At 44.0% G+C, this 21,935-nt stretch overlaps 1 long non-coding RNA gene across 50 annotated transcripts in view; it reads right to left on the reverse strand.

Annotated features, from left to right (window-relative positions):
• LOC110404654 overlaps positions 1-21,935 on the reverse strand; it is a 124,716-nt gene that overhangs the window by 47,114 nt on the left and 55,667 nt on the right. For 33 of the 50 annotated variants that reach the window (XR_002442416.1, XR_002442410.1, XR_002442406.1 and 30 more), the window contains 5 exons: positions 21,227-21,366; positions 19,137-19,229; positions 15,758-15,979; positions 9,182-12,087; positions 7,321-7,439 (listed from right to left, as the gene is read on the reverse strand). This is a non-coding gene — a long non-coding RNA (uncharacterized LOC110404654). Of the gene's footprint in view, positions 1-7,320; positions 7,440-9,181; positions 12,088-14,617; positions 14,669-15,757; positions 15,980-19,136; positions 19,230-21,226; positions 21,367-21,935 lie in introns of all 50 variants that reach the window. The other 17 variants (XR_002442421.1, XR_002442426.1, XR_002442396.1 and 14 more) reach the window with 15 other exon arrangements.

Raw genomic sequence — 21,935 nt, forward strand, 5'->3', positions numbered from 1 at the left:
TCGGCCTTGCCTTCACCAAACCACTCCATTCATAAAGCTGGAAAGGGACCTTCTTCCCAAAGGGCTGGCTACAGGGGCTCAGCTCTTCTATACCCAACACAGCCTCTCTTATGCAAACAGAGGCATACAACAGGTAGGCCTTCTGCTGCTGAGAAAGCTATGGACAGAGATGTACGTGCCTTTTATCTGCAGTTCATGCTGCCTCTCAGAAATTGCTCGCAGGCTTTGTCTCTGGGTGCTGTTGTTTATTGCCATCTCCTCACTGGCAAGTGCCCAGCGGACACATTTATTCCCTGTGCTGTGCACAGAGGCATCTTAAACAGATACCTGTAACCCTAATGATGCTTCTTTAATGAAGAAAAGGCAGCAAAATTAAATGCAAGCGGCACATTACCACACTTGTTTTAAATTGATATTTAATTAAAAAGTTAATTATTAATTAAGTTTATCAATTGCACATCAGTTGTTCAATAGAAAAGGGCTCATTCATTTAATTATCTGCGTGCAACCGATAGTATATGCTTTTTAGCCAGGCAAGGTTATCTCTGCATCTCTTCTAATTTAGATCAGTTTAGCTTCTAATCTATCGAGAGTGCTTCCTTTTGCGAGCATTTGATTTGATCTGTAAATGTTTGCTTACAGAACTGTTAGGTATTAGAAGCTGATCAAATAAAGGGAAGAGCTGCATCGCGCTCACCGAAGGGCGCTGGTGGTGCTTGCCTGCAAGGAGCTTCGAACGGTTCACTTTAACAATGCGCCTGCTGTAAAAGTTTCAAAAAAGATAAACATCCACCCTGAAAGTATGTTAATAGCCCAAACAATGGGGAATCTTCAAAGGGCGAGAGGGGCCGGGGAGCAGAACACAGTGGCAGATAGCAGCACTGCTGGGCGAGGACTGCGGGGCATGGGATGTGGCAATGGCATGAGGTCCGCTGGGTGGTGGGGGCATGCTGCTCTCCCAGGGCCCTGATCAAAGCCTCAGCCTAAGGCTCCTGCTCTCCTCTCTCCCTCGCACAGTTTCTAGGTGCAAATCAACAGCTGTTTACAGAGGGGTTTTGGATCCCATGTAGTATACCAGACAGTAAACACCTACAGTACTTGGATAGTATAATGGAGGAAAACGTCTTGTAGAGATTATGACTCTAATAGTTCCAATAAATTGCTTTGTATTTATTTTAACTGAAAATCATGGTTCTGTCCAATTTTTAATAAAATAGCACTGTACACAGAATCATAGAATCGTTAAGGCTGGAAAAGACCTCTAAGATCATCTAGTCCAACCATCCACATATCACCAATATTGCCCACTAAACCATGTTCCTTAGTACCACATCTCCACGATTCTTAAACACCTCCAGGGAAGGTGACTCCACCACTTCTCTGGGCAGCCTGTTGCACCGTCCAGCATATGCACATATACATACATATATTTAAGATGTTAAAGGAGTCTGGCACATTAATATATTATCAGGGACCAGATCAGCCTGCTGTCCGGGATGCAGAACACCAGTGAAGTCAAGAGACTAGACTGCTCACCCAGACCTTGGAGCATTGTAGGATGCTATAGAAAGGCACTACATAACTACTTAGAATAGATTGCAGCACTTCATCTCCCTAGATATTTCTCACATCCATTGCATGATAGGAGCCTTTCATGGGCAGCCACCACCACACTCCCTGCCCCAGGCCTACCCTGTGTAACACAGATCATGAACACATGACAAAAAATGGAGCAGACCATGGAGGGTCAGGCAAGGAAAAGGTGGGAGAAAAAGATGCGGCAGAGAGCTGATGGACTGCCTTGAGGGGGCAATGCTGAAGCAGATGTGTCCTCCCAGAGCTTAGTTAATCAAGAAAAGGAAATGTATCACAACAAGTAAATAGCTACGGCAGAAGTTCATATAATTCAGGTGAATACTCAGACTGCAGCTTGTATTTGATCTGAAGACAACAAGCCCAGGGCTGTCTCCCATCTCCTGAATGAAAAGCACTAAGGGGAGAGGGCTTTTAAAAGGAGGGTAATTTACAATGCAATATTGCCGGGGGTGGTGATGGTGGTGTGTTTGTACAACTGGAAAGAGGATAAAAGAAATCTCCATGAATAGTAACTCTATGTTTATAGATGGGTGCTTCGTTGCCAACTCTGCATGCAATGAGCATTCATCTTCACCAGATATTCAAGTGGCAGGACTTTTTCAAGCAACAGTGTTTATAGAAAATGACTGTTTTGAAGCTTTACACACTAGAATTTGAGGAAACTTAAAATTTACATTTACAAACATCATCAGTCACTCTATCTGACAAATCAGAGCAGAGGAATCCGGCTTAACTACTATAGATGTGCAGCAAATAGCAGTTGGTTTCTCCAGAGATTTGCTACGTCAGTTAAAACGAGAAATTTATCACGCATCTACTCCCAGACAGTCTGAAAGAAGCCAAACATATCAAAGCACTCATTTGTGACGAATTATTTACACCAGCCCTCTTTCTTGACTAGAGGACAAAACTGGAAAGTTTCCTTTCTGTTGTATCACCCCATCCAATGTGGCTCTAAGCCAGGGGATATTCCTTTCCTTCAGAAATGGGACTAAAGAGGAGATACGGAAGAGCTTCCATATGCACATAAGTTATCAATGAAGATGTCACATAAGCAAGAAGTTCCGAGAGACAGGGAACAAATAAAACCCGTTTGTTTGTTTTCCAAGGTGCCACTGAACAATGAGATGGCTGATAAAGTGAGAGTTTTAACTGGAGCTTCTCCACAGCTGGGGGAGATCAGACAGCCCCTTGGCTCCCCTTGACCCAGCCTCTGCTGAGGATCCTCTGCTGTTTGTTAAGGAATTAATTAACACTACAACACTACTTTTTGCAACAGAGGTGCTAATTTAGTCAGTCATCTCTGTTCAACCATCTACTCATAAAACCTGTAAGAATTTCTTATCTCTGAGCTCTCTAGACTTTGTGGCCAAGTACTGTTGAAAAAGTTGCTTGGGGAAGGATTCAGAGAGATGCTGGGCTGCCGTAGGACGTCATACTATTTGTCTTTGGATTTTTTTGATTGAAAAAAACCAAAACACTGGTTAATTTGAACAATTTCTGCACGCACCAAGCAATAGGGACTGGGGGGATGAGGCTATTTCTTTCTAAGGTACAAGGAAACAACCAACTCTTCCATCCATCCCCAGTGGATTCAAAAATTAGTTTAAAATATCTGAGTTCCTCTAGTCCTATGGCCCAGGAAGGGTCAGCGCTTGCCTCACTGAGTGCTGCCGCTGGGTTTCTGCCCCAGAGAGTGAAACACTCCAGCTGTCAGCAAGCAAGCCATCCATCAGTCAAGGACTGGACCTTCCATGCAATACTTTGATTAAACCTTTGGCTTCCAAGCTGAATCTTCTGTGCCCATCAGTAGTCCCAAGTTCCCGTGGCAAATAAACACAGAAGTGCTGCTGGGGAAAGCATGTTTGTGTGAGATTTCCAACCTAATTTTGCAGACTCAGATGTTAGGCAGTTTAGATAAGAGGATGATTAGAGGTCTAAGCCTTAGGTTTGAAATACCCAGACATCCTGGAACCACCGGTGCAAATCCCAGCAGGGCTGACTCAGCCCTACAACCTCCTGATGAAGATAAAGTGAACTCCATGCAGAAGTGTGACTTGTCAGTCTTCACTGGCAAGACCCAACTGGAGCTGAGATAACGATGGTGGTGCCTACAGCGTAGAAGAGGATTTGTTATGCAGCAGAGGTGTAGCGTCCTAAGTCTGTCCATGCTACAGCTCCTGCTAGTGCTGTCACTCTAGGGCTCCACCAGCAGTGATTTATAGACCCTAAACTTTTCTAGAGTTTTGCTCCAGCATGTTCAGCGTGCATGTCCAGAGTCTTTCAGTGCTCTCAGCAAAGCAACAACCCCTCTTATCTGTCTGTAGTGCTACATACTGACCACTGTGAAAGAGCACTGCATCAGTGTAGCTTGTAAGTCACTCTTAGAGAAAAGCCCTACAGAAGCACACGAAGTTTTTCTATCAGTTGGTGGAATGATCCAATCATTTTTGTTTAAAAAATAAATAAATCAAAGCCCCAGATCTCTGGAATGACCTTCACGCTAACATTCAGTTTGCCAAACACAACTACCCAAAAGTTATCAGCAAACAACTTTTAAAAAATAATCTGAACTAATGGAGTTAGCCTTTCTTTTCCCATTTGTTACTGGACAATTAGCCAGCATGACATAAAATTCCTGCACGCATTTCCTCTTCCAAGTTATCCATAATATTTTCCTTTAATAATTCACAGAGTACTTGCAATGAAAACTTGCATCTTATTCTTTTGTGCTGCATTCTGAAAATTAAGGCAAGTGATCAAGGTCTGCTGTGAAAGAAAAGCTAAGAAAAAAACACCCAACTTCTGTAACTATTAAATACAGCAGTGGTGACTGATTTCACAACTAAATATACGATTTGAAATGCACTTTAAGAAAGTATGGAAACAGCAGAACTAATTAAACCTTCGCTTTCCACGAGTATTAATTACAAGTCAAATATTCACAAGACACATATACTCCAGCATTTTCAAGGGAAACTCCACAAATGGACATTTGTACAAACCCAGTGGCACACTGTCAATCCTCATCCTATACTAAGATCTACGCATTAATCAAATCAAGCCAGGGCAACAGATATTCAATTCTATTACTCAGTCCAACATAAGAAAATTGGTAGGAAAATTATAACTCATCCTCTCTCCTTCTCCTGTTCGCACTGTGGCCAACTGGATGATGACCCATTGGCACCTCCACTCCCGAAATGCTCTCCTGCAGAGGCGGGGGTTGCTGTGCTCATTCACGTTCTTTGAGCCAAAAGAAGCATCCCCAAACTGCCGTCCACCAAATCCATATGAGTAAATTAAAAGCAAAGAAGTAACTTAAAGAGAGGTGAAAGTATCAATCCTGTTTTCCTGGACTTCGTGTTGAATTATCCTGCATCTTAAAGGGTACAAGTCTCCTGTACATGCTGTGATGGAAATTTCCTCCAGTTGGCTGCAGTTGCAATGACTGCAAGAAAACATCTATCCCTCTCTCTCTCTCAGATTTTTTGAAGATTAGTAATACTGCTTCCACACAAGGAGAAGCTTTACTTCAGTTGAAATAAATGGTTTGTCTCTCCTCCACCTGGCTTTTTATTTTCAACAAACGTAAGACATCCACCCCCTGCCACCTTTCACTGAACCTTGCAGATATATCCAAAGTTACTGTGGGAAGCAGTGAGACCTGTTTCTTTTGAGGAGAAGCTAAAAATGGCTACAGAAGCCATACATACAGACAAGAAAATCTAAATAGCTTAATGGAAGTCTTGGCTTTCCAAGTGAAAGTGCCCATCTTCTGGCTTTTAATACCACGCAGACAGTATTTTCATTCTGCTTTAGTCTGACTTAAATTGTAACTCCCCTTAGGGCAGCATCTTTGCTTTTCTATTTGCTTTTAAAATGCCCTGCATGCGCAGCAGCTTCAAGGAAAAAAATAATCTCTGGTGCTGCAAGGAGAAAAGTCTCCAGTAAGACGCGCCTGAGTTTTGAAATGAAATTGTCTTCATGTTGAGATGTCCTGGTGCACAAACTTTTCCTCGACAGGGTTTCACTAAAACAAATACTTGCTTTTTGTTGTTTGAATACACATGGAGACTGCATCTGGGCTTGGGTAAGCATTCACATCAGAAGGGTCTTTGTAAGTGAAATTCCCCTGCTCAGAGAACAGAAAGAGTGATTTTCTTGACCCATCCCAATTCGGCAATAAAATTCAAATGCAGCAAACCAGACTATCCAGACTTTTATTTTTCCTTTCTTTCTTTCATTTCTCCACCCCTCGCCTCTCCCTTCTTTTCAAAGTAACAAACATTTTGTTGAATTGTCCTAAACAATGACAACGTTTGAAACCACTTCAGTCTGTTTAAGATCTCAGGGGGAAAATCTAGTGAATAAATGACTCAGGATAAATCAAATCATTCTTTTCTAACAACTGTGTCTTTCACTCTCCCTATCTTGACTGCTGTCCCTAATTCTGCATGCCCCCATACCTCCATGGCCAACTCCACCCTTGTCTCCAGTGTTTGGCCCTGGTGGTCCCCGACCCACCTCCTCTCACGAAGCTGTCAGGCTTCTCCTGGCTTGTCTTCTATTGCAGCTCTTTTCTCTGTGCAGTTCCCAACCTCTCTCCACAGCCCCACACACCCTGTTGCCAGGTGTCTCCTCTCACCACCCTTTCCATCAAGGTCAATCTGCGCTGTACAGCTCTATCCAGAGAGGACTCTTGGCTCCTTTCAGCTCTCCATTCCTCTTCTCCCCTCAAAAAGAAACTTCTCACACAAGCGCAGCCCCAGCATCTAGACAAGAGCCTGGTGCCTCTCTACACCTCACTGCAAACCCAAGCTAGCGTCCACCTCTTCTCCCTTCCCATGCTCTCGTTTGACACGGTAGCTGTATAATTTACAGCGGTCCTTTCCGATGGCCTTTGGATAGGATTTGCATAGGAAACATGGCCCAGCACCGTGGCGGGGTGTGCGGCAGGGCCCGAGGAGTCAGGAGAGGTCAACCATTGGCTTGACCTCCTAAGCCCATCTGCCTTCGCGCAGGCAAAAAGACATGCTCTTAACATGTATTATCTTTTCAGGACATTTGTTTCGGGAGCAAGTTGCGTTAAGCAAAGGTACGTCAATTGATAATAAACCTGCTCCACACTGTCATTTGTGGGTGATTTGAAGAAAAACAGACCATGTAATCAGGTCTAAGGGGTCCCTAATACCAGAGACGCTGGTGCTGTCAGCTATAGAAAATAATTAGAACGTTATCCCTGTGGCAAGGAGAATGTAAATACATCTAAAATACGACATAATGACATTCTCCTCTGTAAGCCAGGGGATCTGCTTCAAATAAAAGGGCCATTAACACAACAATTAAAGCCGAGGGGGCTGGTGAAGCAGGGAGCCGGCCTGGTGCAGGGCGAGGCGAGCAAGCGCCCAGCGTAAATCTTTCGCCATCCCAGCCAGGAATGTGACTATTAGCCCTCTCATGACCCGAGGGCTTCCCAATAATGCATCTGCTCTCTGTCAGGGCCAGGATTTCGTAACGTTCTCCAGTCCAAGAGGAGGGCCAATTCCACGGTGCGGCGCCAAAGACAGACTCGGCGGAGCAGGGTGGCTCCATGCCGGACCTTGGCCCCCGTTCAGCAAAGCACTTAAGTGCTCGCCGTGGGGACACGTCTCGTCCCAGCTCTTTGTGCGCTCTGAGGGAAACACGGGTGGGCTTTTCTGAACCGGGGCCAGCCAGACTCACCCAGGGCAAAGCCGGACTCATTTTCATCTTCATTCTCTATTTTCTTTGGGGGATGCACCCCACGGAGGTCCCAAGCTGCTCTGGGGATGCCCTTGTTGTGCAATGCCAGCCTACGGAACCTGAGAGACCCAAAGCATGAGGAAATTTGGACAGTTCAAAGGATGCAATGTCCCTCTTTCCGCTGTCCAGGCAGCAGAGGGCAGATGCTTTGAACACAGAGTCATAGAATCGTTTGAGTTGGAAGGGACCCTTAAAGGCCATCTGGTCCAACCGCTCTGCAATGAACAGGGACACTTATGGCTCCATCAGGTGCTCAGAGCCCGTCCAGCCTGACCTTGAGTGTGTCTGGGAATGGGGCATCCATGACTTCATGCTCCAGACTACACACAGTTAATATTTCCTGGAAGCCTTATAAGAAACAGAAATTATGGGTGAATGCTTGGGGAGGGTATCAGTTGCCTCTTCTCTTTCAGTCTGAAGAAGGAGTAGATGAAGATAAGAGCCCAAACACATCAGGAACATTGATTTTGGGCAAAACACACCTGGCATGCCCCCACGGGATCTGTCTCTGATTTTGAAAACTCTCATACAAAAAAAAAGATACAACTGAGCTGGAAAATTAAGCTTCCTCAGTTACATAAGGCTCAGATCTGGGAGCTGGACTAGAAGGCCTTTAAGAGTCCCTTCCTCTTCCAACAATTCTATGATTCTACAATATAAGATTTCTTAAGAGGAAGCTGATGGGTTAGGTAACAAACACAGATTTTATTTGTTTCTTTGTATACATAAAGGCCTCAACAGGTTGAAAATATTTCTAATACTTATTGTTGTTGTTAAAATTGGATGACTTTTTCTGTGGTAAATGTAAAGTTTTATGTGTCCAGTGGAAGTTTGTGAATGTCAGAAAACAGGAAATGATACCGACCTGCTTGGTTGTGTGGCACAGAAAGAGAACAGTGCCGAATTCAGCCCTTTGGAAAGATTTGTCGAAAGGCAGGTTTATTACATCAGTCCTCTTTTTCAGTTCTACCAGCGTTTCTAAGATAACTACATACCAGACACTTCAAAACAAAACCAAAACCAAAAAAAAAACCTCAAATTTTTTACTTTTCAGCCACGTTTCAAAACGTCAAGGTAACATCCTTCAAAACAAGGTAACAGGTAACTCCACCCTGCTTTGAGCATACGAAAATTAATCCTTTCCCCAACAGTAAGTTTAATTAGTTGTAGGATATATAGAAACATGAGAAGCTATTTAAAGGTGATATTTCATTTTTTTTTAAAGAAGAGGACAACATATATCCTCTCAACATTTATGAGTAAGAAAGATCACAGAATTATTTGAGTTGGAAAGGACCCTTAAATGCCACCCGGTTCAACTCCCCTGCAACGCACAGGGACACCTACAGCTCCATCAGGTGCTCAGAGCCCGTCCAGCCTGACCTTGGGTGTATCCAGGGATTGGGCACCACCACCTCTCTGGGCAGCCAGTGCCTCTTTACCCTAACTGTAAAAAACTTCTTCCTTAAATCCAGCCTAAATCTCTCTTTCTAAGTTTGAAACAATTTCCCCTCGTCTTATTACAACAGACCCTGCTAAGGAGTCTATCCCCTTCCTTCTTATAGCCTCCCTGAGTTGCACCTGATCTAAAGAGTGAATTACATGTGCCGAAGTAGAACAACCATCTCAGCAATATCTGGGTACAGAAAGGATTATGTAAGCAAAAAATTAGCTACATGTCCAATATAGAATAATCTTTGAAGATTCTCATTACAAGTAAACACAAGGATAATAACTAGTGGATAAGCTAATTAGTCATGCAAATCTGATGGATTTTTGCTGCCTCCTTCCAGCCACTTACTTCTTTAGAAGGCATTTCATTTTCTGAGTAGTGCATAGTTGTGCCTAGTTCAGCATCCAATTCATGTTAGTTGGGCAAAAAGACATTCCTTTAATCTTCTGACACTTAGGTCCTCGATGTGAAGTGCATGGAAAGTTTCCAACAGAGAAACAATGAGAGTGATAATATAAAAGAAAATATTAGCAAAAACTCCCATGGAACAAAACGAGGTGGTGTTCTCTGGCAGATCTCATGCCTGAGCATTGTGGACATCAGTAACTTGTAACCTGTGAACAGAAGGACAGCAACCATCACATTTGTCTCTTACAATTATCTGAGCTGCCTTATATATAACAGAGCTAGTAAAAATGATCTGAAATAAACAACATCCAGCCTTTACAACTAAGGTCACACTGGCCAAAAGGACTGTGAGTGTTCCAGAACGCTAGGAACAAGTTTCTAGACAGCTGGAGACATTTTGAGCAAACATGGGCCAAATTAAACTGACATGGGAAGCCAAAGAGAAACCAGTAAAAGCTTGCCTACTCAGATGACTTTTGTTTGAGCTGGCAGCTAAATTCAAACAAAATTCCTAGGATGATACTGCTTCAACCGCAACAGCAGTCACCTGAGTCATGTGATAAGCGCTTTGCTTTAAAATCTGAGCGTGTCACTCCTGAGAGCACTTGCACATCAGATCCATGAGAAGTAAAAAGGAGGGAGAAAAAAAGGGAAAATAAAAGCTTTTGTACAAAACCTGTGAACCAAGTCCCCTCTGTCTCTTTCCTTCCAGACATTTCTGAAAAAAAAGCTCACTGGAACCACAAAGAACAACAACAACTGAGCAGCATTCTAATATGGGACATCCTGCCTGACCAGCTAGAGCCAAAAGAAAAAAGCAAGCCACAAAGTTGGAACTCAAATTGGATGTACAAATCCAAAGCCTTACATTTGGGGGCATTTTTTTCATTTAAACTAATCTAATCAATTGGTCACCATAACACAGGGTTCAAGCAGCTGGCTTAGTTAGGTCTGTCTGTGACGAACCTTGGAACCAAAGCCATGTGTTCAAATGCATGCATATTTGCATCAACTATCGTGTCTTAAAATATCTACTGCTGACTTTGTGCATCACCATTAGTAAGTATCATAACACACAGTATAATCTTAATGTTGTTCGTGAAGCATCCAATCCCTAGAAATACACATTTATTAAGTCCCAAGGACGGATTTCCTCTCATACTGACACACAAACCACGGGTGAAAGTTTATCAAGGGTCATTGCATTGTGTTGATGACCCTGTCTTGGGAATGGCTGCAGATTAGAGAGCACGAGAAATAATACAAAATGATGTTAAGAGAGGAAGACCGTAAAGCAAGATAGGATCCTGGGAAGAGTGCATTTTTTTCCAGGAAGCAGTAAATATCTGGAAAACTGGAAGACATGTTAACCAGTAAAAGAATTCCTTAAAAGCAGAACACTTAAAAGAATATCATTGGCAAAGTTTCTAAGTACAGTAATAGCCAGTTGCCACCTTCACCAATGCTATCTGTTTTCCAATCTTCCCACCAGCCAGGGAATAAGATCTCATGGCTCTCCTGAGTAGAGTAGGGGCACAATGTGATGTATGGCCATGGTTCCCTCTGGCCCATCAGTACGGAAAGAAAAGGCTACGGGGATGATGCACAACAGCCCAGTTCCAGCACAGTGTCAGATCTCAGCTGGACTGCGACTCCCAGCATGAAGTCCAGCTTGGACACAGGAGCTGGAAAATGCTCCTTGGCCCTTATTCAGCCTCTGGGATATATTCCAGAAATGAACCAGCTCCAGAGCCAAAGGTCTGATAAAATGGAGCCTGGGACTGGACCAGGCTGTTTTTTTTTTGATCCATAACCCCCCAAACCCAACAATCAGGACTCCACAAATCCAACACTGTGCTCGACGATTTGGGTCATTGAGGGCACCAGGCATCTGCAGTCCATGTTTGAATGCACCTCACATTTCAGTATAGCGTAACTTTCCCTTTTATGGTCATTTACATAAAATAGAAATTATGCACACTCAGTTTTGCTAGCTCAGAGCCATCTCTGACTTTGTTCTACTCTTCACTACCACCATCTTATTCTGTATTTTGCAGCCACACAGAGATAAACTCAGTGAGTAAATGGCCAAGGGATGTTGAGGTTGCTGTGAGAACAAAACCAACAGCTGGCTTTCCTTTTATCTAGGAAGGCAAAGGCTTAAATTCTCCTAAGAATAAACTAGTTTTTATTGCAAAAGAAAGAAAAATTCCTAGCAACAACAACAAAAGAGAGAAATGCTCTATGAGAATATAATGGAACTGGGCTAAATTACTATAAAATAAGAAAACCAGGGTGAAGGGGAAACTCCCCAAAAGTGAACAAGTGCTCTTCAGATTTTAAACAAGGGATGGATTATTTTTTCTTCTTTTTTTTTTTTCCCTTTCTTTCCAGCAGCTAGAAGTCCCATCTGGTTCCTGTTTCTATTCGTCTGATCTCCCAGAAACTTCTAAAAGCCATAAGCATCAGCCAAAAATTCCCCAGGCATGGACTCCTTTCCAAAATAGCCCACAAAATGGCATTTTTTAGGTGGGTTGGTTTGGAAGGAGCGGAGGGGGGGATGCTGGTTTCTGTGACATTCCTAGGAATTTCTTGCATCTATTCTCCCCTCTAGAATTTCTCCTCTGCTGAATCCCCCTTCTACTTTCCACTGGAACATCAGCCAGCACAGGGACTACCCACTTCAGTATTCAGGGATTCAGACTTCCTTGTGGGAGCTCATGAGCTGCTGAGAGGTTTTCATCTCCAAGAAAGGCAAATGAACTTGCAGTTCACTCACAGATGAGGCCTTCTCCATTGGGCTGGTGGCTGTTTAATCCGGAGGCTGCATCACTGGATGTTTTCCTCTGTTAAGGCAAGGTCAGGATGAGACTTTCAGAAATAGTGACTTAGTGTAAATGAATAAGATAGATGAGGCAAAAGAGCTTGGATCACCTCTACGGCCTCTGATGGGTAAGACAGATGAGACAAAAGGGCCTGGATCTCTTCTACAGCCTCTAATGGCCAAAGGGAATTATGACTTTCCCTGCATGGGAACAGCTGGAAAGGGGTGAAGGCAAGCTGAAACAGCAACCCTAAATTCCTTCAGGATGGTTTTGCTCCACAGACATGTGGTTGATCAATGACTGGTCCCTCTGAAATACAACCAGCGTGTCCAATTTCTGTACATTTAGGATCTGGTTCAAGTAAGCTTTGATAAATATGGTTAATTCATTGACTTCAGCATGTGCCTCAAAGCTTCCCTGGACACGTTACATAGCTAAGACCATATAAAACCTCAAACAAAAGCAGCCCCTTTTAATACACCTCTCAGTTACACCCATGATTCCTATGAAGGTGCCCAGACCTGTCATGAAGACTCCAAGCACACTGATCTCCTCTGCATTTGAAGCCACCATAATCCTTCACTGGAGTAAAGCAAAAAACATAAAAGTGCAATCTTTCTGGCGGTGATTCAGAGAGACAGGGAGAACAGGACAGCTCCAGAGACAAGAGATGGTCTGAAGAGATTTAACCCACTGCCACTCCAGAAGAAAGCAGTCCAGGTCACTGATGAGTAAAAGTTGCTAATTTTAGACATTTGAATTAATGAGATTAATTTAACCTCACAAAAGAACTCAGCTGCCTAGCTGGGCCCATCCAGCATTTGTAGTAGAGGAACAAAATAATTTGAAAGGTCACAGCCTTATCTCCACATCCTCCACTCACGTGTGTTGACCAAAATCACTGCTTGGGTAAGCCTGCCTGGCCAAAGTTCAAGTGTGCTGGCCAGAGACTTTCTCTTCTGCTGCCAAACACGTCCTCTCAACTAGTCTAGGGGGTCTTCCTAGCATGTAGTGAGAAAAAAAACAGCGATTTCTCCAAAACTGCTGGCACAAATGTTGCAAATCAGAGAACACCAAGAAATCCCGACATCCCCGTGCCCCTCCCAGCCATGAAGCAGGTGATTTGATCAAGCAGAGTGATTGCACCAAAGACCAAGCAGCATTTCTAGTCAATGCACAGCTACAAGCATCTCTCAAATCCTCAGAGCAATTAAATACTTCATCAATAAAAAATAAACACACTTCATTTTCTATTTATAAAAGAATCTCTCCCTCCTCCCCTCAATGTTTTATTTTAGCAAGTGCACTCAACCATGTTCTCAATCTGCACTTCATTTCCTGCTATTCAGCTTTCTGTGGTTCACAGACAAAAATACCTGGGGGGGAAAAAAAAAGCACAATACCAGATCCCAGGGGGCTCTGACTTACCGCAGGAAAAAAATATGGCATGCTGCATAACAGGAGCCCATGACCATGCTGGGAGAAAGGAGGCACAACGGGCAGGGCAGAACACATTAACCCAGAGGTGGTGGTGCCAAGAGCTTCCCACCACTTCTCCAGCCATGAGAGCAGTGAGCAACTCTGTCTCCATCATATGCCATTGGTTCCTGCAGGAGCACTGGAGAAAGCAAGGGGTTCTTTCTGCTGGAGGAAAAGCAGCGTGCTGGGCAATCCTTCAGCCCCAAAGCAAGAGTAATCAAGAGCTTCAGTCCCAAGAAAAGGCTTGTGGGAGACCTGTGAGTGGCCTTTCAGTATCTAAAGGGAGGCTATAAGAAAGAAGGGGACAGACTCTTCAGCAGTGTCTATTGTGACAGGACAAGGGGAAATGGTTTCAAACTAAAAGAGGCGACATTTAGATTGCGTATAAGGAAGAAGATTTTTACAACAAGGGCAGTGAGGCACTGGCACGGGTTGCCCAGAGATGTGGTGGATGCCCTGTCCCTGGAGACACTCAAGGTCAGGCTTTATGGGCTCTGAGCACCTGATGGAACTGTGGGTGTCCCTGTTTGTTGCAGGGGAGTTGGACCAGGTGGTCTTTAAGGGTCCCTTCCAACCTAAATGATTCTATGATTTCTGCAGACATTCCAATCTACAAGGATCCTAGAGCAACTGTGGTTGGCACAATGTATGACTGCATAGAACCACAGAGTCTTTAAGGTTGGAAAAGACCACTGAGATCATCCAGTCCAATTGTCCTCCAATACTGCCCACTGACCATGTCCCTCAGTGTCACATCTCCACAGTTCTTGATCACCTCCAGGGACGGTGACTCCACCATTTCCTGGGCATCCTGTGCCAGTGCATCACCACTCTTTTAGAGAATGTTTTTCATGATGTCCAACCTGAATCTCCCCTGGCACAACTTGAGGCCATTCCTTCTTATCCTAAATCAGGCTCAACCTAGCGGCAAATTGCTAAGGGATTTATGGACCAAGATATACAGGGTATCCTCAGGTAGGATGAGGCTATTTGTGATTTGAATAGAAGGACAGAGTTTTGGAAGAGGAGTGAAAATGACTTTTTGTGTTCTTGGTGATGAAGTCCTCCTCACCTGCTACATCACACCCTCTCTTTACCCAGAAATTGCTTCTAGTAATGTTCCCTGTCAGAGAGAAAACATGGAACACAAGTAAGCTGAGTCCAACAAAGAATCCACCAAAAGAGACTTGGCACATCCACCTCCACCATCGCAGCCAAGGGAGAGCAAGTGAGGCTGGGGATGGAGCCATGGCAGTCTCAACAAGACAGACCCATGCTGGTTGCCCCACTGGTGGCAGAGATGATGGAAACAACAGCAGGGAGTTCACTCACTCATTTTTATCAAGTCCCTTCACCCCAAGCAATGTGAAACAAGACACTAAATAGGTGACACAGTTTCAGAAACAGTCTGTGCTCCAGCTTCCTCTGCTATTCCCAGTGGAGAGTTGCAGCTACAGGGTTTGTTGGGGTTGATTTAGCAAAGGGAAAGGAGAGGGGGGATGGAGCCAGGCTAGAGAGGGAGAAAAAAGAGGGAGAAAGGAAAGCCCAGGGAAGGAGTGGGCTTGGGGCTAAACGTAAGTGTTAGGGAACAGAGAAGAGTTTGTAAGCGCAGAGATGGGAAAGCAGAGAAGGAGAGCCAAGGATAAATTGTTTTGATGAGTGCTCCAACCCTGAAATAAATATAACCACCCAAGGGGGCTGTGTGACTCAGTCTGACATTTTGGCTATTTTTTTCATGCCACCAGATGTAATCAATTTAGCTGGGGGTTGGGGGCGAAGCACACACATTTTTATTGCATTCTAATGTCCACCAAAAAAAGACGTAGTTTGTTTTGTTTTCTACTCGGAGTATATGGCACTTCATGCAACACCAAGCACGAGCAGAACTTCCACCTGCCCTTCACCATGACAGAAATAAGAGTTTGGAGGGATAGGGGCAGATGGATCTGTTTAGGTGTAGCCAGAGCAGCCCCCTCATCTCCACTGCAGCGGGAAGAAAATCTCCAATCCAGAGGAGAACATAAAGGAAAGCTGCGCAACTTTGTTCACATTCACTTCAGTATGCACAAGGGAACAAATATGGCCAATAACATCCTAAGATACTGTCGTGCCGAAATTCTTTGTTTACCAAGAAACAACATGTTGAAAGCCCTTGGCATCTACGAAGCAGATGATTTCTATTCATTTATTTGAAGCATTCTGCAGTACTTACCCAGACGCTTGGAGTGATTATCTTGCCAGATCTCATGTGGAGGATTGGGTCAGATGGGCGAGCTCCAGCAAATCTCCCAGTGTCCTAGAGGAAGCAGTGTGGTACTCAGGTAGGTAGTGCTCACCCCCTCCAAGCCCATCCCATACCAAGAGGGTCCATCCAGCTCATTGCTTTCAGTTGTAGGCTCAATTGGGCATACAATCCTTCAACTCCTGTCCAAACCTGTGGGGAAATGTTTCCGCGCATTGTTAAACAGCTCCTGCACTCAACCCAGAGGCTGATGCTGTTCTGTGGTAGGTGAAAAATTCTTATATTTACTCTCCACAAAATATTTTGGACTCTGGAGACTTCTTGCTCAGGCAGACTCCTGAATTAATAACAGCTTTGCCTGAGCAGCAGTTAAGAAACAAGAAGAAAGCGCCACGGAAATCAGGGTATTTTTTTAATTCATCCTGGGGATGGACTCTGCAGATAAACGTGCTGGCGGGAAACACCCACTTCCCTTCTGCCATGCAGCTGTCCACCTTTAGCTGCTGCCCATTTGCCTGCAGAAAGGTTGTAGGAACTTAGCCCAGCACAGGCCCTAAGATCACACATCCTCAAACGAAGTAAAGCTGCCCACTGAACAGGCCACCAACTCTCCAACACCACACCCACTATGTCTAACATTTACAATGCCATCCACCCTGTATTTTCATTAAAATCTGTAGAGGTAGCATTCCCCCAGTTACTTCCACCATGGCTTGATCTTTGGATGCCTTCTCCTTGCATGGCTATCAGCATGGAAAAGAAGCCCAAGTTTCCTTGTAGGGTCTTCTTTTTGCCAGCTCTGTTTTAATTAGCCCCACTCCCATCTCCTAGGAGGCTCCAAGTGGAATGCAATTAGGAATAAGGATTCATGTGAGGTCACTTAATTTCTTAAGATGATATACAGTATCTCTTCATTTTCAACTCTGAGTGCATCTTCCTTTTCTCTCGAACACATCTCCAGAATCTTAAACCCTACTTCAAAATCAAATACATTGCATTTATTTAAAGTGTCACAGCTACTCTTATCTGTCATGTTAATTATAAAATATTTTTCCCTTTAAGTGAGAGTCGTTTGAAACACACACAAATGATTCTATAGCACGAATTTCTTATCACCTATCTTAATGTTTCAAATCAAGTCATCCACCATGGTACATTCTGGGCATTTTGCAAATGCACTGTGCATTCAAGGAACTACTTCATGCGTGCTCAGCACACAGACTATGCCAATTTCATGCGTATATGTGTGTGTCTGGAAGTACCAAATTAATATTTACATTCATTTGTTTGCGGAGACAATTTCCAGACATTCAGGAAGCTGTCCTGACATGATGGGGTAGAGAAGGGAGTGGAGAAAATTCTACATTTGTGCGATGACCTTGTGTTAACTTTGTAATGCCACAAATCCTTGGACTGGAACTTGCTACCTTTTAAAGATTTAATTGGTTAGGCTTACTATTTGGTTACCCTGACTTTCTAAGAAAAAGAAGGCTGTCAAAGGAAAACAATCTTTGAATTTGAAAATCCAAAGAAAAATGTGCATTAAACCACAAAATTCCTGTCAATAATAAATTCAACTCTAGAATCACTGCTACAGAAACATAATGAATGGAGGTTTCTCAGTGCCAAGATGTAATTTTTGCTGCTTCAGTTCTAAACAGATTTTCCTGTGTTTGAATTCTCCTTTTTTTTTTTTTTTTTTTTTTTTTTTAAGAAATAAAATTAAAAAAGAAAATGCTAGCAAACCAAAAGCCTCCCTACCAGGGATACTCATAACTAAGTTAACACTGGGCTTTTAAGACCAGCATCTTCAACCCAGATAGGAAGAAAGGGAAGCTGCAAATCCAATGCAAGCACTAAGATACCCATTTTAAATTTCCACAACTTTCTAACTGATAAAACACTTTTCCTTAAGCTGAATAATTTTTTTAGCCTCTTCACTAAGGGGATGGAATTGAAGTCACACTAAAAAAGTGTTGATATATTAGACACTGGAAGTGGAGATTTTTGCCCTTATATTTTTGAATCGTCCTTAAGAAGTAGAGCAGATCAAAGACTAATGATCAGTTTGTTTGGTTAGTTTTTTTCACCAGAAAGCATGGTTTTCACAAAATCTGAATGTTCCATGGAAAAACTTCAATTTTGCCAGATCTTTGCAGCTTTCCACTTGGGGAGATCTAAATAAATGATTTCCTTTTATGTTCCAGTTGATGGAAATGTAAACTTTAAAGCCACTTTTCAAAACAAATAAGTAAATAAATCAGAATCCATCATCTAAAGATTTTCTTCAGCTTGACATCTCCATGGACATGATAGATGGACTTTCACCATGGGTGAGGAGCTCCACAAAGGGGACTCCAACCAGCACAGTCCACACCTTCAGCAAAAAGTTGTCACTGGGCTTGGATGAAGCATGGAAAATTTCAACCCAAAAGGAATGAGTCTGAGAAAGATACAAGCACAAGTGAAGGAGGACAGGCAGGAATAGCAGTTGGAGCTCAACTTCTGTTCCAGCAGCTCTTGCCAATGGCTGCGAGTGCTAATAAGGAACAGTCCCCCTGTGCATGCCACGTGCAGCCAAGGCAAGATGAATGTGTTCATTTCTGCTGTCAAGCAGTCTAGACCAGATATCAGCTATGGGTGTGTTAGTAGAGACCCTTACCAGCATTATTCCACCCTGAGAAAACATTTCTTGGGATGCAGTGCATTAATGCAATGCAATGCTGAGCCTCCTTTTATCCATTGCTGTGGCTGCAGGTTGGGTACCACCAGCCCATGTACATCTCCAGGACAGCACAGCTTTTTCTGCATGTCATACCGGAGCATGGAGGCATTTGCAACATTGACACAACTTCAGATGGCTGGCAGGGAGGGGACCCGAAGACGACAGGTCCCTGGGGACACTTAAGGTCAGGATGGATGGGCTCTGAGCACCTGATGGAGCTGTAGGTGTCCCTGTTCATTGCAGTGGAGTTGGACCAGATGGCCTTTAAGGGTCCCTTCCAACTCGAACAATTCTATGATTTAGTTGCCTTTTTCACCTCTCTGCTTGCCAGGGCTCCTTATGGCCAACTGAGACCTCTCTTGTTGCAGAGGGAGATGTCGCTCCTACAGGGCGAAGGGTTTCATGGAGCACTTCTTCCATGTGCCCAGCCTCTCCCTGCCTTCCCCAGGCCTGAGAGCAACCAGAGGCGACTGCAACCTGAGTCCCATCCCAGCCCCAAGTGTCCCACACACAGCTTCTCCCCACACACATCTCTGTTCTCCCTCCTTCAGAGTAGGACAGCTGTCCCCAGAAGGCAGCTCAGGACAATTTTTAAACAATCCAATATAAATGGAGTTTGCAAACCTATTTCTTCACAGTTTTCTCCTGCCCTGGAGCACCTTTTCCCTCTGTTCACCCTGCTGGGGCTCAGCAAAATGGGGGGTGTTTTCTTTTTCTCTGGAAAAAAGGAAAGAAAAAACAAAAAAATTAGGATTGCCAACTCTTGCAATTTCAGTCCCCTAGTACTTAATGTTTTTCTTCACCCTCTCCCCAGATCCTTGCTCTGGTGGATTATGCAAAAATCTCACATTTCATTTTAAAAAGAAAAGAAAAAGGAACAGCCAGTTCACAGGCTTCCAGGTTCCAGAGAAAAGCTGAGAAACGCAAGCGCAGTGCACATTAAAGCACCTCCTAAACTCAGAAATCAAGCACTGTGGAAACATCTTTGTTTTTTCTTTTTAAAAGATTTCTTATTTTCTTCTTTCTTTTCATAAAGGAAAAAAATCTCTCATGGCTTTTGTCTACTCTCTTGTCCTGAAGGACCCAACTGAGTTACATGAAGTCTCAGCTAATTCCATGGCTACCACCTATGGCCCATGTTGGCCAGATTTCAGCTTCCAGTGTAACCACATGAGGATGAGGATGGCATTTCCTCAATTATTGCAGAGCCGCACACTGTTCTGTTCATACACACCAGGACTGGACTTCACAGATATCTGTGAAGGGTCTGGAACACAAGTCTGATGGGAAGCAGCTGAAGGAACTGGGGTGGTTCAGCCTGGAAAAGGCTCAAGGGAGACCTCATCACTCTCTACAGTGCCCTGAAAGGAGGTTGTAGTGAGGTGGGGGTTGGCCTTTGCTCCCCGGGAACAGCAGTAGGTTGTGAGGTGATGGCCTCAAGCTGTGCCAGGGAAGGTTCGGATTGGATATTAGGAAAAGTTTCTTCTCAGAAAGAGTGGTGAGGCACTGGAACAGGCTGCCCAGGGAGTGGTGGAGTCACTTATTCCTGGAGGCGTTCAAGAGCCATGGAGATATGGCACTGAGGGATGTGTTGAGTGGGCATGGTGAGGGTGGGTTGGTGATTGGAGTAGATGATCCTAGAGGTCTTTCCAACCTTAATGATTCTATGATTCTGTAGTCTAGCCATGCCCACAGCTCTCAGAGGCTCAAGGATAATTTCATGCTGCTGATCCCTCCATGTCCTGAGCTCACAACCACCACCACCTCCCACAGCCTGACCAGGGCTTCTCCCTGGCTTTGACGGATGCCTGCTGTGGCTGGTTCCATGCTGGGGAGGAGCCCCACCATGGTCTGGGTGATATCATAGGCACCTGGTTGAAACATAAAGCATGAGGGCATGGGGACAGATCTAGCTGTTAAATCAGTGTCTTGAGGGGACATCCCCATCCTCTCTGCAAGCTTCTTCCAGTGTGGAAAACCTTGCAGAGCAAGGTATGCTCAGCTGAGGACAGTTACTTTGAACCAGTTGGTGTTTTTACTTTTCTTCTTCTTCTTTTTTTTTTAATTTCTAAAACACAACTCATCCAACCTGAAATGTTGTGGCTGCTGTTTATATATGGAAAATACTTGACAGCTCAAGTCAGAAAATATAAAATTCAGACTTAAGGGCAATCCAAAACTCCTAGGGTCCTAAAATCAGACAAAAAAATACCATGAGAACAGACTCCCTTTGACCAGATACCAATTTTCTGCAGCAGTGTGAAGGAAATAAAGCCATCCTATATCACCAGCTGGGACTTGCCCTGACATTTTCATGTCATCTGCTCCCTGGACCTCTTGTGTAGGCCATGTAGGGGTGGGCTGGAGCCTTTCGGGGCCCTGCTGTAATCCAGCAAACCTTGGCTGATAGAACTGGCCCCAGAAGAGATTCCAGCTGGCTTAAGTTAGAGCAGCCACAGGGCTGCTCTAACTTAAACCACCTGCCGGTTCAGTCCTGGGCCAGCACTAGGATCTGGGAGGTATAAGCGTGGCTGAAAGCCAACTTTGCCTGCTGTCTTCTTCATCTGTCCAAATAGGAGCCAGAGGTCCAACCCCTATTTAGAGAGGGCTCTAGAACAGGGCTTCAGAAGGACACTTTGGAGCTCCTGGTTGCATTTAAAAATCCAGGAGTGGGGATCCCACCACTTAGCCCCATATTCCTTCCCTTTTCTCACCATGTGCTCGCAATCACGATATCAAAGCCCAGACGTGAGGAAATGTGCAAGGACAGGTTCTTTCCTGGAAAGGCTGATGCCTTCTGCCCTCATTTGACTTCCCAGGCAGCCTCTCCCCTGCAGCTCTGGCGTCTCCAGTCCTGTAGGGAACCAAGAAATACAGACCCAGCAGAAGCTTTTCCTCTTTTTAAAGAATGGAAAATAGAACAAAATAATAATAATCATCACAGTTTAAAAAAAAAAAAAAAAGCAAAAAACTTTTCCCAAACATGTCCAGAGCTCTTGACTCTTGTTTAAGCTTTAACCGTAAGATCACAACCAATTTACAGAGCCCTGATTCAACCATATTTAGAGCAAGAGACACATAATCATGTGTGATGGTAGGAATTACCCTGATAATTTAACCTGGATTGTCCTGCCCCTGCCCTTCCTACTTGCCTTTCGCCCTGCAGCTTACAAAGATAATGAGTAACAGTGATATTAAACAGGGATTTGGGCTTTTTTACCTTTTTTTTTTTTTTTCCCCAGAAAGTGGATAACACGCTACAGTAGATAGAAAAATCCATCCGACTTTATTTAACTGTAACATTTATTAAGAGCAGTGAAAAGGTCAGTGCGGAGCTCACAGCGTATGGGCTAAACTCCTTTCCCCAGCCTTGAATGCGACAAGAAAGCAGATCCTTTAAGATGCAACTATCTTAAGCTCCCC

This window comes from Numida meleagris, chromosome 11 (genome assembly GCF_002078875.1).
Source record: "Numida meleagris isolate 19003 breed g44 Domestic line chromosome 11, NumMel1.0, whole genome shotgun sequence".
NCBI lineage: Eukaryota > Metazoa > Chordata > Aves > Galliformes > Numididae > Numida > Numida meleagris.